The sequence below is a fragment of the Urocitellus parryii genome, unplaced genomic scaffold (genome assembly GCF_045843805.1).
Source record: "Urocitellus parryii isolate mUroPar1 unplaced genomic scaffold, mUroPar1.hap1 Scaffold_110, whole genome shotgun sequence".
NCBI lineage: Eukaryota > Metazoa > Chordata > Mammalia > Rodentia > Sciuridae > Urocitellus > Urocitellus parryii.
Window position 1 is genome coordinate 346,306 of NW_027551850.1, and position 16,767 is coordinate 363,072.

The 16,767-nt window shown below is 37.0% G+C and overlaps 1 pseudogene; it reads right to left on the reverse strand.

The window, feature by feature from the left end:
• Positions 1 to 14,413: 14,413 nt before the first annotated feature.
• LOC144251578 (melanoma inhibitory activity protein 2 pseudogene) lies at positions 14,414 to 16,510 on the reverse strand (annotated as a pseudogene).
• Positions 16,511 to 16,767: the final 257 nt, after the last annotated feature.

Sequence of the window (16,767 nt, forward strand, 5' to 3'; positions counted from 1 at the left end):
TCTGAATGGAGAAAAATTGAAGGCATTCCCTCTAAGATCTGGTACAAGACAGGGATGCCCTCTCTCACCACTTCTGTTCAACATAGTCCTCGAAATACTGGCCAGAGCAATTAGGCAGACGAAAGAAATTAAAGGCATAAAAATAGGAAAAGAAGAACTTAAATTATCACTATTTGCAGATGATATGATTCTATACCTAGCAGACCCAAAAGGGTCTACAAAGAAGCTATTAGAGCTAATAAATGAATTCAGCAAAGTGGCAGGATATAAGATCAACACGCATAAATCAAAGGCATTCCTGTATATCAGCGACAGAGCCTCTGAAACGGAAATGAGGACAACTACTCCATTCACAATATCCCCCCAAAAAATAAAATACTTGGGAATCAACCTAACAAAAGAGGTGAAAGATTTATACAATGAAAATTACAGAACCCTAAAGAAAGATATAGAAGAAGACCTTAGAAGATGGAAAAATATACCCTGCTCATGGATAGGCAGAACTAACATCATCAAAATGGCGATATTACCAAAAGTCCTATATAAGTTCAATGCAATGCCAATCAAAATCCCAACAGCATATCTTGTAGAAATCGATAAAAGAATCATGAAATTCATATGGAACAATAAGAGACCCAGAATAGCAAAAACAATACTAAGCAGGAAGTGTGAATCAGGCGGTATAGCGATACCAGACTTCAAACTATACTACAGAGCAATAGTAACAAAAACAGCATGGTACTGGTACCAAAACAGGCGGGTGGACCAATGGTACAGAATAGAGGACACAGTAACCAATCCACAAAACTACAACTATCTTATTTTTGATAAAGGGGCTAAAAGCATGCAATGGAGGAAGGATAGCATCTTCAACAAATGGTGCTGGGAAAACTGGAAATCCATTTGTACCAAAATGAATCTGAATCCCTATCTCTCGCCGTGCACAAAAGTTAACTCAAAATGGATCAAGGAGCTTGATATTAAATCAGAGACATGGCATCTGATAGAAGAAAAAGTTGGTTATGACTTACACGCTGTGGGATCGGGCTCCAAATTCCTCAATAGGACACCCATAGCGCTAGAGTTAACAAATAGAATCAACAAATGGGACTTACTCAAACTAAAAAGTTTTTTCTCAGCAAAAGAAACAATAAGAGAGATAAACAGGGAGCCTACATCCTGGGAACAAATCTTTACTCCACACACTTCAGATAGAGCCCTAATAACCAGAATATACAAAGAACTCAAAAAATTAGACAATAAGATAACAAATAACCCAATCAATAAATGGGCCAAGGACCTGAACAGACACTTCTCAGAGGAGGACATACAATCAATCAACAAGTACATGAAAAAATGCTCACCATCGCTAGTAGTCAGAGAAATGCAAATCAAAACTACCCTAAGATACCATCTCACTCCAGTAAGACTGGCAGCCATTAGGAAGTCAAACAACAATAAGTGCTGGAGAGGATGCGGGGAAAAGGGCACTCTTGTTCATTGCTGGTGGGACTGCAAATTGGTGCAGCCAATTTGGAAAGCAGTATGGAGATTTCTTGGAAAGCTGGGAATGGAACCACCATTCGACCCAGCTATTCCCCTTCTCGGTCTATTCCCTAAAGCCCTAACAAGAGCATGCTACAGGGACACTGCTACATCGATGTTCATAGCAGCTCAATTCACGATAGCAAGACTGTGGAACCAGCCTAGATGCCCTTCAATAGATGAATGGATAAAAAAAATGTGGCATTTATATACTATGGAGTATTACTCTGCATTAAAAAATGACAAAATCATAGAATTTGGAGGGAAATGGATGGCATTAGAGCAGATTATGCTAAGTGAAGCTAGTCAATCTTTAAAAAACAAATTCCAAATGACTCCTTTGATATAAGGAGAGTGAACAAGGACAGGGTAGGGACGAAGAGCTTGAGAAGAAGATTTACATTAAACAGGGATGAGAGGTGGGAGGGAAAGGGAGTGAGAAGGGAAAGTGCATGGAAATGGAAGGCGATCCTCAGGGTTATAAAAAAATGTCATATAAGAGGAAAGGAGGGGTAAGACAAGATAATACAAATGGAAGAAATGATTTACAGTAGAAGGGGTAGAGAGAGAAAAGGGGAGGGGAGGGGAGGCGAGGGGAGGGGAGGGGGGTTAGTAGAGAATAGGACAGACAGCAGAATACATCAGACACTAGAAAGGCAATATGTCAATCAATGGAAGGGAAACTGATGTGATACAGCAATTTGTATACGGGGTAAAAGCGGGAGTTCATAATCCATGTGAATCAACCATGTAATATGATGTATTAAGAACTATGTAATGTTATGAACGACCAATAAAAAAAAAATAAAAAATAAAAAAAAAATAAAAAAAAAACATTGATGTGGTAAATACTGTGGTAAAATATTGTAGTATTTTAATTTTAAGTTCTTTGGATATAAATGGAAACCTTCCATGATAAACAAAAATACAAAGAATTCAAAACTAGACAGCCTACACAACAGAGCATCCTTGAAAAACTATTCCATGAGAATGAAGTGAAAAAAAAAAAAAACCAAGAAAGGGAGGATCTACACTAATGGAACCAAAAGGAGAAACTAAAACAAATCAAAACCCCAAAATAAATAAAATTACAGGGAACACAAATCATATTTCAATAATAACTTTGAATGTTAATGGCCTAAACTCATCAATGAAAAGACATAGATTGGCAGATGGGACTAAAAGTAAACCCAACAATATGCTGTCCTCAAGAGACTCACCTCATGGACAAAGATCCATAGGCTTAAGGTGAAAGAATGGGATAAAACTTATCACTCATATGGATTACATAAAAAAGCAGGGGTTTCCATTCTCATGTCAGATAAAGTAGACTTCATACCAAAGTTAATTAGAAGAGACAAGAAGGACATTTCATACTTCTTAAGGGAAGTATATATAAGCAGGGCATAACACTTATAAATATTTATGCCCCAAACAATGGAGCATCTATGTACATCAAACAAACCCTTCTCAATTTCAAGAGACAAACAGACCACAATACAATAATACTGGGTGATTTTAACAAACCTCTCCCACTACTGGACATGTCTTATCTTCCAAAAAATAAGGAAACTATAAAACTAAATAATATAATTAATAATTTATACTTAACATAGATATATAGAGTATTTCATCCATCAATGAGCAAATATATTTTCTCCTCAGCATCACATGGCTTCTTCTCTAAGATGGAGCAAATCTTATGCCAGAAAGAAACTATTAGTAAATTGAAAAAAAAAATAGATTATACCTTGCAATCTAACCAGCCACAATGGAATGAAATTAAAAATCAATGATAAAATAAAAAAATACAAACTATGGTAACAAATGGAGACTAAGTAATACACTATTTGAATGATGAAATGATAGAAGAAATCAAGAAAGAAAGAAATATATTCTTAAGAGTTAAATGAGAACACTGAAACAACATAAAATTTTATTTTACTCAGTGGATTTTACTCTATTTCTATCATTATTTTGTTGCTCATACCATACTACATTTGGCCATTGGAAATTTGTTTACCTTGATTCCTGTCTTCTTTGTCTTATTAATATTATTTTTCAGGATATTTTCTTTTATTTTTTTTCTTACTATATAATATTATGTATTAATCCTGTATTTCCATTGCCCTTGCCCTTGAGTCAGTCATTTTTCTAAGGATGTCTGTTTTTTTTTTTATTAGCAAATAGTTAGTTTAGATATCAAAATGCAGGCACTAAATGTGCTTTAGTCTCTGAAGTGTCTTTGTGTATTTCTCAATGGAATATTATTAGAAAATATATGTATTATAATTTGATATCTAGATTTTTTGTGTCTTTTTGTTTACTACTATTAAAAACTATCATATTTAGCACGAAATTTATAGCTAATGCTATAGAAGGGATTTCTCAGATATATAAATTTATATCAAATAAACATATTCTCTGTAGTGTTCACAATAAGAACAATGAGCTTTGTGCTCACTGGAACAGAAAGCTTTGATTATTATCAGAAACAGTGAAGGGAGTTGAAGGCATAAAAATCCTTTTATCCATTTTAGCCTGACTTGCAGAAGGCTTCATCAGGAAAGCTATGGTGAAAAAAGAAACAAAGCAAATGAGGATATTTCCTTTATTAGAGTTCTAACATAAATTTGCTTTCTTTCCATTATTTTTTTACTTTAGGTAGATGAGATCCAAGTATAGGTATTTCTGCTATAATGCTATACATACTTTATAGTCTGCAAAATAGTAGCCTAAAAATAACAAGGATGAAACACAAAAAAAAATAGATTAGGGTAGAGCCCTCAAAATTTATGGAACTTTATATGTATTAACAAAAACTTCTATCAGTAATTAACTGTCAATATGCTGAGTGACTACTACTATGTTTACCTCTCAATAACAATATTTAACCAGAGTTTCTATTTCCAACATGTGCATTTTTATAGTCTTAGATGTTTCTAAAATATTGCTTGTTCAACCTGTAGAGTCTCTGAATCAACAGTGGTTTCCTGAAGTAATATTTGGATACCTGGGTGTTATAGAGGCTTTTTTTTTCAGTGGTAGTTTTGTGTATAGTTGTACAGTCTTTTAAATTCCTTTCCTCATATTCCTCTTCCTCCTTCTATCCCTTCACCCATTTCATTAGTTCCCAACTTGGGGCTAGGTTTTATTAAAGAAAAAATATTGAAGAATCATACAATTCCTACTCTTTACAGATTGGAAATAATTTGGAAGTATTATAAGACAAAATATAATCAAGTGGTAGAATGCTGTGTGCAGTTATAAACACTAGGCTTGCTTGTGCTATGTCCTAGCATTGCCCAGTTTTTCAAAATGCACTTCCAATGGGAGATGTTGCTGATCCTCCTCAGTCATAACAAGTTGTGAACTGATCTTTTCACTTGTTGACATTCCCAATTTACTGAAAGGAGAGGGTTTCTAAATTCTATAGATTTACTTTGTCAGTATTATGGTTTAGATGTTTGGAGTCCACAAAAAAGCTAATTGAGAGAGAATGCAAGAAAGTTTAGAGATGAAATGATTGGGTGACAAGGTTTGACCTAATCAGTACACTGATTCCCTGATAGGAATTAACTTGGGTGGTAACTATATGCAGGTATGATATGGCTGGAGAAGGTGGGTCCTTGGGGCATGTCTTTGATGTTTATATTTTGTCCTAGTGAAATAAGCGCCAGCTGGCACCATCTCTCTCTCTCTCTCTCTCTCTCTCTCTCTCTCTCTCTCTCTCTTTCTTTCTTTCTTTCTTTTTCTCTCTCTCTCTTTCTCTTTCTCTCCCTCTCCTACTCCTCCCTCTCTTAAACTCCCCTATTCCTGGTGTGATATCTTGAGCAATTTCCCTCCACAACACACTCATGTCATTGTGTTCAACCTCACCTCTACACTCAAGAAATGGAGTCAAGCTTCAATGGACTGAGACCTCTTAAATTGTGAGCCCCCAAATAAATTTTTCATCCTCTAATTGTTCTTGTCAGGTCTTTTGGTCACAGCAGTGAAAAAGCCAACTTAAAAAAAATCAGTCCATCAGTACCACAAAATCTTGCCTCAAGAAATAAGAATAAACCTTTTGCAATTTACATATTGTTTCTGTTCAAATTTCCTCTTTGGGTGAAGATATACTTTAGGGTGGCAGGTGGCTAGGGAACTCTTTAGTACTTCTTGAATATTGTATTATTTATTAGAAAATTAATTAAAGAAAATATATTGTTCATATATATCTAGTTGTTGAGAAATAAAAAAAAGATGGAAGTAATTTAGAAGAATTTTAGAGAGAAATTATGTATGCTTATCTAAATAATATAATCAAGTAAATGTGTTTATATAGAATATAGATATCCCCATTTATATTAAAAAATAAACACCTAGTATGGTAGTGTACTAGTGTAAAATCAGCAACTTCGGAGGCTCAACCAAGAGAATTGCAAGTTCAATGACAGTCTCAGCAACTTAACAAGACCCTGTCTTCAATAAAAAAAAAATGCTGGCAATATTTATCAGTGGTAACGTGCCTCTGGGTTCACTTCCTGGCACACAAACAAAAAAGTAAATAACCTTTTTGCAGGTAAATATTATATAATGTTTTGTGTGATATAGAGAATGTAAAAAGTACCTTGGGAATGGATTTTCCCCCAGTTGATTTGAAAAAAAAAATTCTAGTTTTCTTGAGATTTTTCAAAGAATTTTTGTATTAGAAAATTTTATCATCATTCCTAAAGAGACAAATGGTCTATTACTTTCCTAAAGAGACAGATGGCCTATTATAAATCCTCATTATCCAGATAGAAAGTGGAGATTGAGAATGATGTAATTATCATAATGTCATGTAAGATAACAGAATATAAGCCTCTAATATAAATATTCTACTGGGCATATTAGGATGATTTTGTTTAATGGAGAAAAAAAATATACTAATTGAAGATATGCTACTAGGCACATGTAATTTAGTCTCCTACTCTGGGATTCAGTTCAAAATTGACTCCTGTAGTTAAAGAATTCAAAAGACACTTGGAGCCACAAATATTTTTGCTTCGTTTTTTTTACTTTGGGATTTTTTTTCAGAATCTTTAACTTAATTCATAGTTTTGTTTCTATATATATCTACAGTTTTCTAGAAAATAATATGGCAATGATTCCTTTCTAGAAATTAAGCTTTGAATATTAATTAGAAAATGTAGAATGTAGCTTTTAGCTACACAGTGTTTACTTGGAATGTTTTTTTCTTTTCCTTTATAAAGTTTGGTAATTTCTTTAAATTGCTAAGATAAAGCCTTAAATGTTGCCTGGTATTTAAGTATGAGTATTCTGCTTTTTGTGATCATGAGACTATTTCAAAAGAGTAGGGGTCCAGTAGTGTGGGTAATGTCCACTCCATTTTCTGCCTACCTCTAAAAAACATCAAGAAGCTCCCAACTGATTCAAGAGAGGACATGTGGGGTTGTATCTGCTTCTTTCTTCTCTTGCTCATCATTGGCCCTTTGCCTCTTTACTGATGCTGATTGTGATGACTGGTTGCTTTTGCAATGGTTGTGCTGGTGTTGTAATGAAAAAAAAAGAGAAATCAGAGATCTTTAAGATTAAGAGAAAGGCTGAAATTGCAATTTATCTCTTCTCCTTCTCCAATTTTGATGTGCCTACAGAAGTCAGAAGAGCATCCCTTTCATGAAGAAAACAGGATTCTCCAGCTCTTTTGCATTTTGTTACTCAGTGGGAAGCACAGAGAAAAGGCAGAGCAGGACAACATTCATTGTTTTTCAATCTTTTCAGAGTGCTGTTGATCTTTGTTGGGATAAGAAACACAGTGTATTATTCCTTAATTGCCCTCCTCAAAAGAACTTGTTGTTAAATTCCCATTGTTTGACTAGCATTTAGAAAAGTAATTATTAATAGGTTTCAATGATAAATAATATGGCCAGGAGAAAATTTGACTAGGTACTTCAGTTAATGGTGGGATGATGTTGACACCTTTGCATGGTGGATACTGAAGAAGAGTCAGTGATAGAATTGATGAATAAGCATTTATGAGAATTGACTTCCTTTTCAACTGGACAATTACAAGTTTTTGTTATTTACTGTACTTCATAAAAAGGAGGCTCTCACATATCTCAACTCTGCACAACATGTTTTTTTGCAAATATTTGTACACCTAGTTGGAGAATGACAATTTCTATGTTTGACAGGCTATCTTGAGGAGCAAGAAAAAACAACTTGAAATAACACACATTTTGTAGTATAATAAAGGATGTGGGTGGCTTAGGGATATCTTCTTTCCTTTCAAAGTGTTTCTTAAAACCAGATGTGAGTAGAAAAGAAGGTATTCAGAACACACAATAAAATGGATGTGTGCTTTGTGAAATTGGGAGAATTCATCAATACATGAAACAATGATTTATCATTGCATTTGGTCCTAAAACATATCAATGTAGATCAACAGAGGCACTGTAAGATACATAGCTAGTGTATAATACCAAGGCAAAGGGGTTAATTGGCCTTACTGGGTTCAGTTTGCCACCCTCATGGCACTTTCTGTTGTCTGTATCAACAGAGATTCAAAAGTACATTTCCACTAAGCCATCCACTCTGTTATTTATACAGTTGTACTACCCAGGAGGGATGGATCAGTTTACAAGCTGGGAGGCCTTTTCTTCCTCTTTTTCTGCCCACTTCATGCTTTCTTATCCAGCTGTTTCTACACACCTCCATATTCCTAATCTCTCCTCAGTTCTTCTGATTTTTATTTAATTTTCCTCTTTCCTCTTATTCATGGATTCATGTGTATGCATATTATACCTGGTTCTATTGAACTGCACATGATTCCTTGTCACCTCTAAACTCATTTTACTAAGTTACACCTCAAAACTTACTGAAACCCTTTGAAATTTTTGTCAGTAAACCTTTTAAAAACTCTTTAGAAGTTAAACCATTGCACATGTAGCTACAGTCCTCTTTATCTGCTAGTACCTCCACACTACTGAGATGTTATTATTTAAAAAAATACTGCCAGACCATTCTCATATTTGTATATCTATCTATCTATCTATCTATCTATCTATCTATCTATCTATCTACAAACATAACATGGCATTCTGAAAATATCATTCTGCTTTTGTGCCAGAGTCTGGCTGGCTGGGCATAAAAACTGGGGGGGGGGGTGGAGGGGAGGGACGTGACAAGCAACTTGTAAAGGTTGATACAGAGGGAGCCACTTCATTGCAGGAGAGTAGAAGCATATATACACCTAATTGAAACAAGCTGTGTATAATTAGTTAACATCATTCAAATACAGCAATCCTCTCATCTTAACAGTTATACACAGCTCAACTCAATCAACATCATCTTAATGACTCCATAGCTTTACCTCACACCACTCCTCTTGGCAAAGTGCCAGGCGCCATATAGACTTGTTTGTGGCTCTCTACATTTCCCCCCTTTTATTTTTAAACAACAAGTATGTGGCTTAGGGACCCTGCCTCTTCTAGGTTGTCCAATACTATATATGGTCCTTACCTGACATTGGATGGTCTGACCTCAAATCGTCAGTCTCCTGTGTTAGGTTGGTACCATTGTAATTGGATCCTACCTGTCTTTGACTACTGGCCCAACACACTTAGCCATATTGTGGATAATGACCATTGTGGCTTTTACACAAACACCATAAATAATCTGCTACAAACAGAAGGGGAGGATAGAAAATGCCATGATACCATGCCAATTGATGGCTCCAAGTAAGAAGCCTTTGGAAAAATTATACCAGCAATGACACCTTTAGCAAAGATACCGAGTCACAATTTGTTGTCTCAATAGATTACAGTTTGTTGTCACAATCCAGGTAAAGCAGTATCTAATTAAATCACAGTACATGAAGTTCACAGTCCAGGTAAATCACAGCCCAGATAATTTCTGCAGGCAGCTAGCCTAAGCTGTAGCAGCAGAAACAGCAATCAGCTATGATGATCCAAAGTCTCATCTGGTTCTCAGCAACAGTGGAAATCTCTCCACCCTCGTACTCACCAGCACTGGGACGAAGGCAGGAACTCCGACAATGATGGCTAAAGAAGATCCTGTAGTATTCCAGCAGGCAACAAGAAACAACTTTCTGAACAATTTAGTACATTATCTCAAGGTTTTTTACATTTGAAATAGGCCTTTTTAGTGGTAGTCTTCTTCTCATGCTCTTCTTCCCTATCCCATTTTGAGTCACCCCCCCCTTATATCAGAGAAGATACTCGGCATTTGTTTTTTAGGGATTGGCTAACTTCACTTAGCATAATCTGCTCTAATGCAATCCATTTGCCTGCAAATGCCATGATCTTGTTATTTTTTATTGCTGAGTAATATTTCATTGTGTATAAATGCCATATTTTTTAAATCCATTCATCTATTGAATGGCATCTAGGTTAGTTCCACATTCCAGCTATTGTGAATTGTGCTGCTATATACATTGATATGGCTGTGTCCCTGTAGTATGCTCTTTTTAGGTCTTTTGGGTATAGTACGAGAAGGGGAATAGCTGGGTCAAATGGTGGTTCCATTCCCAGCTTTCTAAGGAATCTCCATACTGCTTTCTAAATTGGCTGCACCAATTTGCAGTCCCATCAGCAAGGTATGAGTGTACTTTTTCCCCCGCAACCTTGCCAGCACTTATTGTTGTTTGACTTCATTGCTGCCATTCTTATTGGAGTGAGATGGTATCTTAGAGTAGTTTTAATTTGCATTTCTCTGATTGCTAGAGATGACGAGCATTTTTTATGTACTTGTTGATTGATTGTATTTTCTATTCTGAGAAGTTTCTGTTCAAGTCCTTGTCCCATTTGTTGAATGGGTTATTTGGTTTTTGTTGTTTAACTTTTTTAGTTCTTTGATATTAGAGCTATATCTGATGTTTGGGGGGTAAAAATTTGTTCCCAGTATGTAGGCTCCCTATTTACCTCACATATTATTTCTCTTGCTGAGAAAAAAAAAAACTTTTTAGTTTGAATTTGTCCCATTTGTTGATTCTTGGTTTTAAATCTTGTGCTACAGGTGTCTTATTAAGAAATTTGTGGCCTGCCCCCATTTGATGAAGATTAGGGCCAACTTTATCTTCTATTAGATGCAGAGTCTCTGGTCTGATTCCTAGCACCTTGATCCATTTTGAGTTGACTTTTGTGCATGGTGAGAGAAAGGGATTCAATTTCATTTTTGTTGCATTGGATTTCCAGTTCTCCCAGCACCATTTGTTGAAGATGCTGTCCTTTATCCATTGCATGGTTTTAGAAGAAGATTATCACTAAATATGGAAGAGAGGTGGGAGGGAAAAAGAGGGAGAAGGGGAGTTGCAGGGAAGATGGAAGGAGAACCTCACTATTATACGGAACACATATATGATGTTGTAATGAGAAAAGAAAAAAAAATGTGTGTCACATTAGATTGGATAGAGAGAAAGGATGGGAGAGGAGGGGAGGAGTAAGGAGGATAGAAAAGGCAGCAGAAAAGAATTGATAATATGATTGATGTATGAATATTCCATGTATGTATTATATGTCAAAATTCATTCTGCTGTCATGTATGACTAAAAATAAATAAATAAATAATAAAGAATTAAAAAAAAAAGAAATAGGCCTTAATGGTGCTCATTACTCATTAGCTTCCAGGTAGGAGAGAACCATTGTAGTTATTGGCATTGGAAATGACCAAACTTCAGGGGCCCTGTGGCCTGGCCTCCACAGCTGCAGCATCCTCAGGCAGTCCCATGGTTGTGGGGGGGGAAGAGCCGCCAGCTGGAAAGTCCCCGCTGTGCCCTCGACCGGCTCACGCCCACAGCAGCCAACATGCTTCATGCACCCTCCGTTGATGAAAAGAGATTCATAGGAGCCTCCTGTTGTAATTCCTTCCCTGATAATTCTTCCTCCTCTGAACTTTCTTTCTTCCTCTGAGTAGAGTTCCTGGGCTTTTATCAACATATGTTCTAACTGTTCTTGATTCCACTGGGTGCCTCCTTCCCTCAGCAATTAACCTAACACCCCTTCCATATTTCCATAACAAAGACAAAGACAAAACAAGATACAAACATATTGTATCAATCTTCTCCATTTTTAAAAAAATGGCCATACTTTCTCTCGCCCTGTCTGCTAGCGACGAACAGATTTGCTCCTGTCCTATCTATCTTTAGGGACGAGCAGCTTTTCCTTGTCATTCACCCCCGAGTATCCCGGGGCTCCCCGTAAAGGCCACCATCTGCCACAGTCCGGCTGGCTGGGCAAAATAGCCGGGAGGAATGACAGGCAACTTGTGAAGGTTGATACAGCAGGAGCCACTTTATTGTAGGAGAGTAGAGGTATATATACACTTAAGTAATTATACACAGCTTGTTTCAATTAACGTCATCCAGATACAGCAATCCTCATCATTTTAACAATTATACACAGCTTAACTCAATCAACATCATCTTAGAGACTTGCTGGCATTACCTCAAACCGCTCCTCTTGGCAAATTGCCAGGCGCCATCTTGACATGTTTGCGGCTCTCTACACTTTTGTAGCTCTATTCTATTTTTCAGAAGCATGCCTATTGCAGAGAGATGTATCCATGTTACCCAGATCAAGTTCAAACTGGTAACTGAATTGTAATTCACATTATACTTTTCTACATACTAAAGGACTTTTAAGTTATATTCAGCCCTTCCCCCTTCCCAGTAAGCCATGCCATAGTGAAGAGACATATAGTTGCCATGATGAACATATTGCTAGTGTTTCATGGTAGTTTTTTTTTTTCCCAAACACCAGTTAATTAAATAAAGTAAGTCGTATGCAAATCTACATTTGAAAAGAGAAGAAAATGTAGTGAAAGGTGTCAGAGTAAATGTTATTTAATTTTCATGAATACATATTACTAGGCGCTAATAGGTGAATATTCACTATACCTTTTATGGTAAAACTCAGTCAAAAAGTTTGTGGGGTAATAAAAAACATATTTTGTATTGTACACTTCAATATGCTCTGGGTTTTGGATTCAGAAGTGGAGTATTCTGGATCATAGGCGCCATCATATTTTGTTAGACACAGACAACAAGTGCAATGCCTATTTATACTCCCTACATGATAATCATTATTTAGTATTCTAGCCAGAATTTTACATGTTGTATAATGTGGAGGGTGAAAAGTTCTATACTATTTTAATTTTAAAAAGTGAGGTTAAGTATAACCTCTTAAATAGAATTAAATCCTGTACTTTTGAAAGATTCCTATTCTTAAAAATAATATGAAAGTTAGAGAAACGTTGATCTCCATAAATTTTTCTAACATTTCCCTTTTTTAAAGTACCAAACCTAGAACCATGTGGTCTTGGTAATTACTAAAAACAATGATTCAGAGTCTTCTACTTCACAAACTGTAAACAGGATTCTTTTACCAAATATCAGTACTCTGGTGTCCACAGCATATTTGAGGAATGTTGATATCCCTCACTATATGAATCTACTGTGTTTCAGTCAAATTCTATTGTTCCCAAGTCCTCTATTGTGGAAGAGCAGATGCTAGCAAGCACTAGAATGTATTTCAGGCCTTTGTGAAGACCACTATAGAATGAAAGAATCCCCATCATGAATAGAACATTTAGAAATAATTTAGGTCTAATTGTTGTTGGTTATCCATGTTTTTCTTTGAGAATGGAGATATACTCATTTCCTTTTTTTGGTGATTGTAAGTGGTTATTTCAACTTACTGGTATACCTACTAGTTTCATTCATTGGTGCTATATGTGTCCTCATAAATAATGAAGGAAATAGTGTACTTTACTTATGACAGCTCACATGTCAGAACAAAGATTGTCCTTTGGTTGTGGGAATTTTTATTTTTACACTACTAGGCAGCCATCTATCATTTAGGTAATTGCCTATAAGTACATATTGTACATTCTAATTTCATTTTTGGACTCAATATTTTTTAATGCCTTAATGCAATTCTGAATTTCATGAAAATGGGCATAAAATATAAAAGACAGGGACTGGGGTGTTGGTTCAGTGGCACAGCACTCACTTAGAACATGCAAGATACTGAGTAGGATCCTCAGAATCACATAAAAATTAATTAATTAATTGAGTGATTAATTAATTAAAGGTAGAAGAAGAACTCAAAGATGAACAACATGAAGAAGAATAGGAAGAAGAAGAAGAAGAAGAAGAAGAAGAAGAAGAAGAAGAAGAAGAAGAATAGTAGTAGTAGGAGGAGGAGGAGGAGGAGGAGGAGAAGGAGGAGGAGAAGGAGGAGGAGGAGGAAGAAGAAGAAGAAGATGTAATCAACTATGACTAATCGAAAATGGCAATAGAGTGAGGTTAAATTTTGGCTTCCAATTCCAAAATGTTTCTTGAGAACTGCAACTTTTTTTGTATTTGAGATCTCCTACTTCCATGACATGTTTAGTAGTGTTTTCTGGTTTACTCTTAATATGCTGTAGTTATTCTTTTAAGGAAAAACCAGGTGACATGCCCCACAAGAGTGTAAATCAATGGAGATCTTTCATTAAGCATAAAGTTCCTTTCACATTTGCTACAATCATAGTAAATACACTTCTTTGTATAAAGGGACTGTCTTTGTTGGGCATTTAAAATATCCCCAAAAACTAGATGTCATAACTGAAAATCCCATTGTTGTTTATGGAATCATGGATTAATCAAATTCAATGCTGTACTCTTTAGAGTACAATAGAAGGGAAATAATTTACTCATAAGATTCATATTTAAACCATGTTTATGTCCAAAATACTATCCTAAGAATTATAGTTTTAGTTAGCTTCAATTGGAGCAAAAGTATAATCACTTACGTAAAAGCAGTTACTTAAAAACTAAAAATGAGAGGTAAGTCGAATTACTTTTGAAGAGAGATCAAAAACATCAGGTTTCTTGTTGATGTTCACTAGCAGGCTCACTTGAAGGTGGAATAAAGCCTGAAGGGCACTCACTGCTACATTCAGAATTCAGAGGTAGGGGGAGGAAATCTACCTCTTGGGGGAAGGTCATGAGGAAAATACCTCCATTCATAGACATCTGGAATTGGTAAAAATGGAGGGGGTGGTGGGCCCGGTGGAAAATAATCTTGAGGTGCTCCATACCTGTTTACTATAGAAGGCGGAGGGAAAAATGGTCTTCTTCTCATGAACTGACTCCTCCTCGGGTCCACAGGAAACAATTCACCTCTGACTGGAGGAAAAGGTGCCAACAATGAGCCGAAGCCAGTTGCTTGGTTTTCAGCAGGGAGAGATGAATCGGGCACATTAGAATCACCAAGATCGATTTTGGTCTCCTTTCTCCATTTCTGAAGACATAGGCCGATCCTCTTTATCCAAAGAAGGCATATTAGAACCTCTGAGTTCTGCTGGTCGTGATGATCTACCATAATTCAAATAACATCCACCTTGCCAAGGAGGACCCAATGGTGAGGGACCATTGGGGGGATGCTTTCTGCCCAATGCTGCATTTGAAACACCAAGTGCACAGGGATCTTCCTCTACAAGTTCAAATTGAAGCTCCCTTTCAGTTAGCTTTTATCTGTTATGAGCGTTTTGTTTCATGAAATAATGGAGGTTTCTTTCAGCAATCCAAGCTGCCAACTCACTCTCATGTGCTTTTTTCTCACAGTAAATAATCTTCCCCTGACAGGACTGAATGGTTCTCTCCAATTCTTCTTTAAGATATTTGGCTCACTTTCTGTAGGTCTCCAGCTCCTCTCTTGTATGGCCCATCTCTTCTTTGACCTTGGAAAGTTTCTCCTCTTGCTCCACCAGGTAATTTTCCTTTACTCTGAGTTTCCCATGGAGTTTCATCATATTTTCTTGATAGCATTCCATCATGACTTTAAATTTCTGCTGAAGGTTCTCATTCTCACCTTGCTGTATTTTCTGACAGCAAGGTTGCCTGTTCAGTCTTCAGACTTCTAATCTGTTCTCTAAGGTCTTCCTTTGTTTTCTCTACTTCAGATAAGAAAGCACAAGTTTGATATCTTTGTCCTTCTAAGGTTTCTAAGGAGACCTTTAGCTTAGCACCATCAACCAGTTTCTTCAAAGCTCCTTTGGGCTCATCATCCAAGTGAGCACCAATTCCTGATTCACTCGTCATTCCCCATTCCAAGTTCCCAATGTCTGTTTGGGCTCCCTTGGTTGGAGAAGACCTATCTTTCATCTTCAGCAAGCCTTCAGTCAGAGACTCCATGTGATTTTCTTTCTCAGTTTGAACTTGTTTTGCATGGAATTGAAAGTCTTCCAATGTGGTGCTCTCTTTACATTGGACATGCCCTTGTTCCCCCCATGCTTCAGCGTCTCCTTGTAAGATCGGTTTCTGACTTTGCTGAAGCCTGGAACTTTCATCCAAGGCTTCCTTCATTGCCAGCTGAAGTCCTTCCTCACTCATTTGAAGCAGTCTCAAGTTTGTTTTAGTTTCAGCTATTTGTGATCTGATTGATTCTGATTCACCTTCAAGGGACTTTATCCTTCTCGATATATCTGCCATGATTTCATCCTGTTTACAATGTTTGGCCTTTTGTTCTTTTAGCTCTTTTTCTAGAAAGAGCCTTTCATCCCCATGGCTCAGTTTGGACCTATGCAGCTTTTCCTAGGTTGCCTCCAAATTTGGGACGTCTCTTGGACCCTTCTCAGAATTGCTGCCCTTTAAAGTTGACTCTAAGCCTTCAAGCTCTTTTTGAACAAGCCTAACTTTCTCAAGTAGTTCACATTTTTCTTCAATTCTTCTAGAAAGTTTTAAAGCCAGCTGTTTTTCTCTTCCCACATAAAGCCTGCTTCTAACACACTGAAAACTTCTCCACAAAAACAAGAGAAGAGCAAAACATCCAATAGCTCTACACATCACCAACTCCCAAGGAACACCATAAGGATTAGGGCCTGGCTTCATGTCTTCAGACAATGCTGCCAAAACCCTGCCTACTTCTTCCAGGACCACCAGCTAATATGGCTGTAGGGCAGTCCTTGGTGCCTCCATCAAGCTAAGTTGGCTTTGGCTCTTACCACCACAACCACAGCCTGCCCAGGCAGGCCAACGTGGACTGTGAACACTCAGGTGTTTGGTGAGAAACTCAAACCTGCACCAGGCAACGGAACAGACCACTGAGAACCCCTGCAAGGGGGGGGGTTGTGAAGGTGGGGAGCTGGGGGGAAGGACTCTCAGGAGTCTTGTGGTGCTCAAGTGCCCATCAGGGGAGTCTTGGCCCCTTCCTTCCCTAACCAGTGCATCCTGAA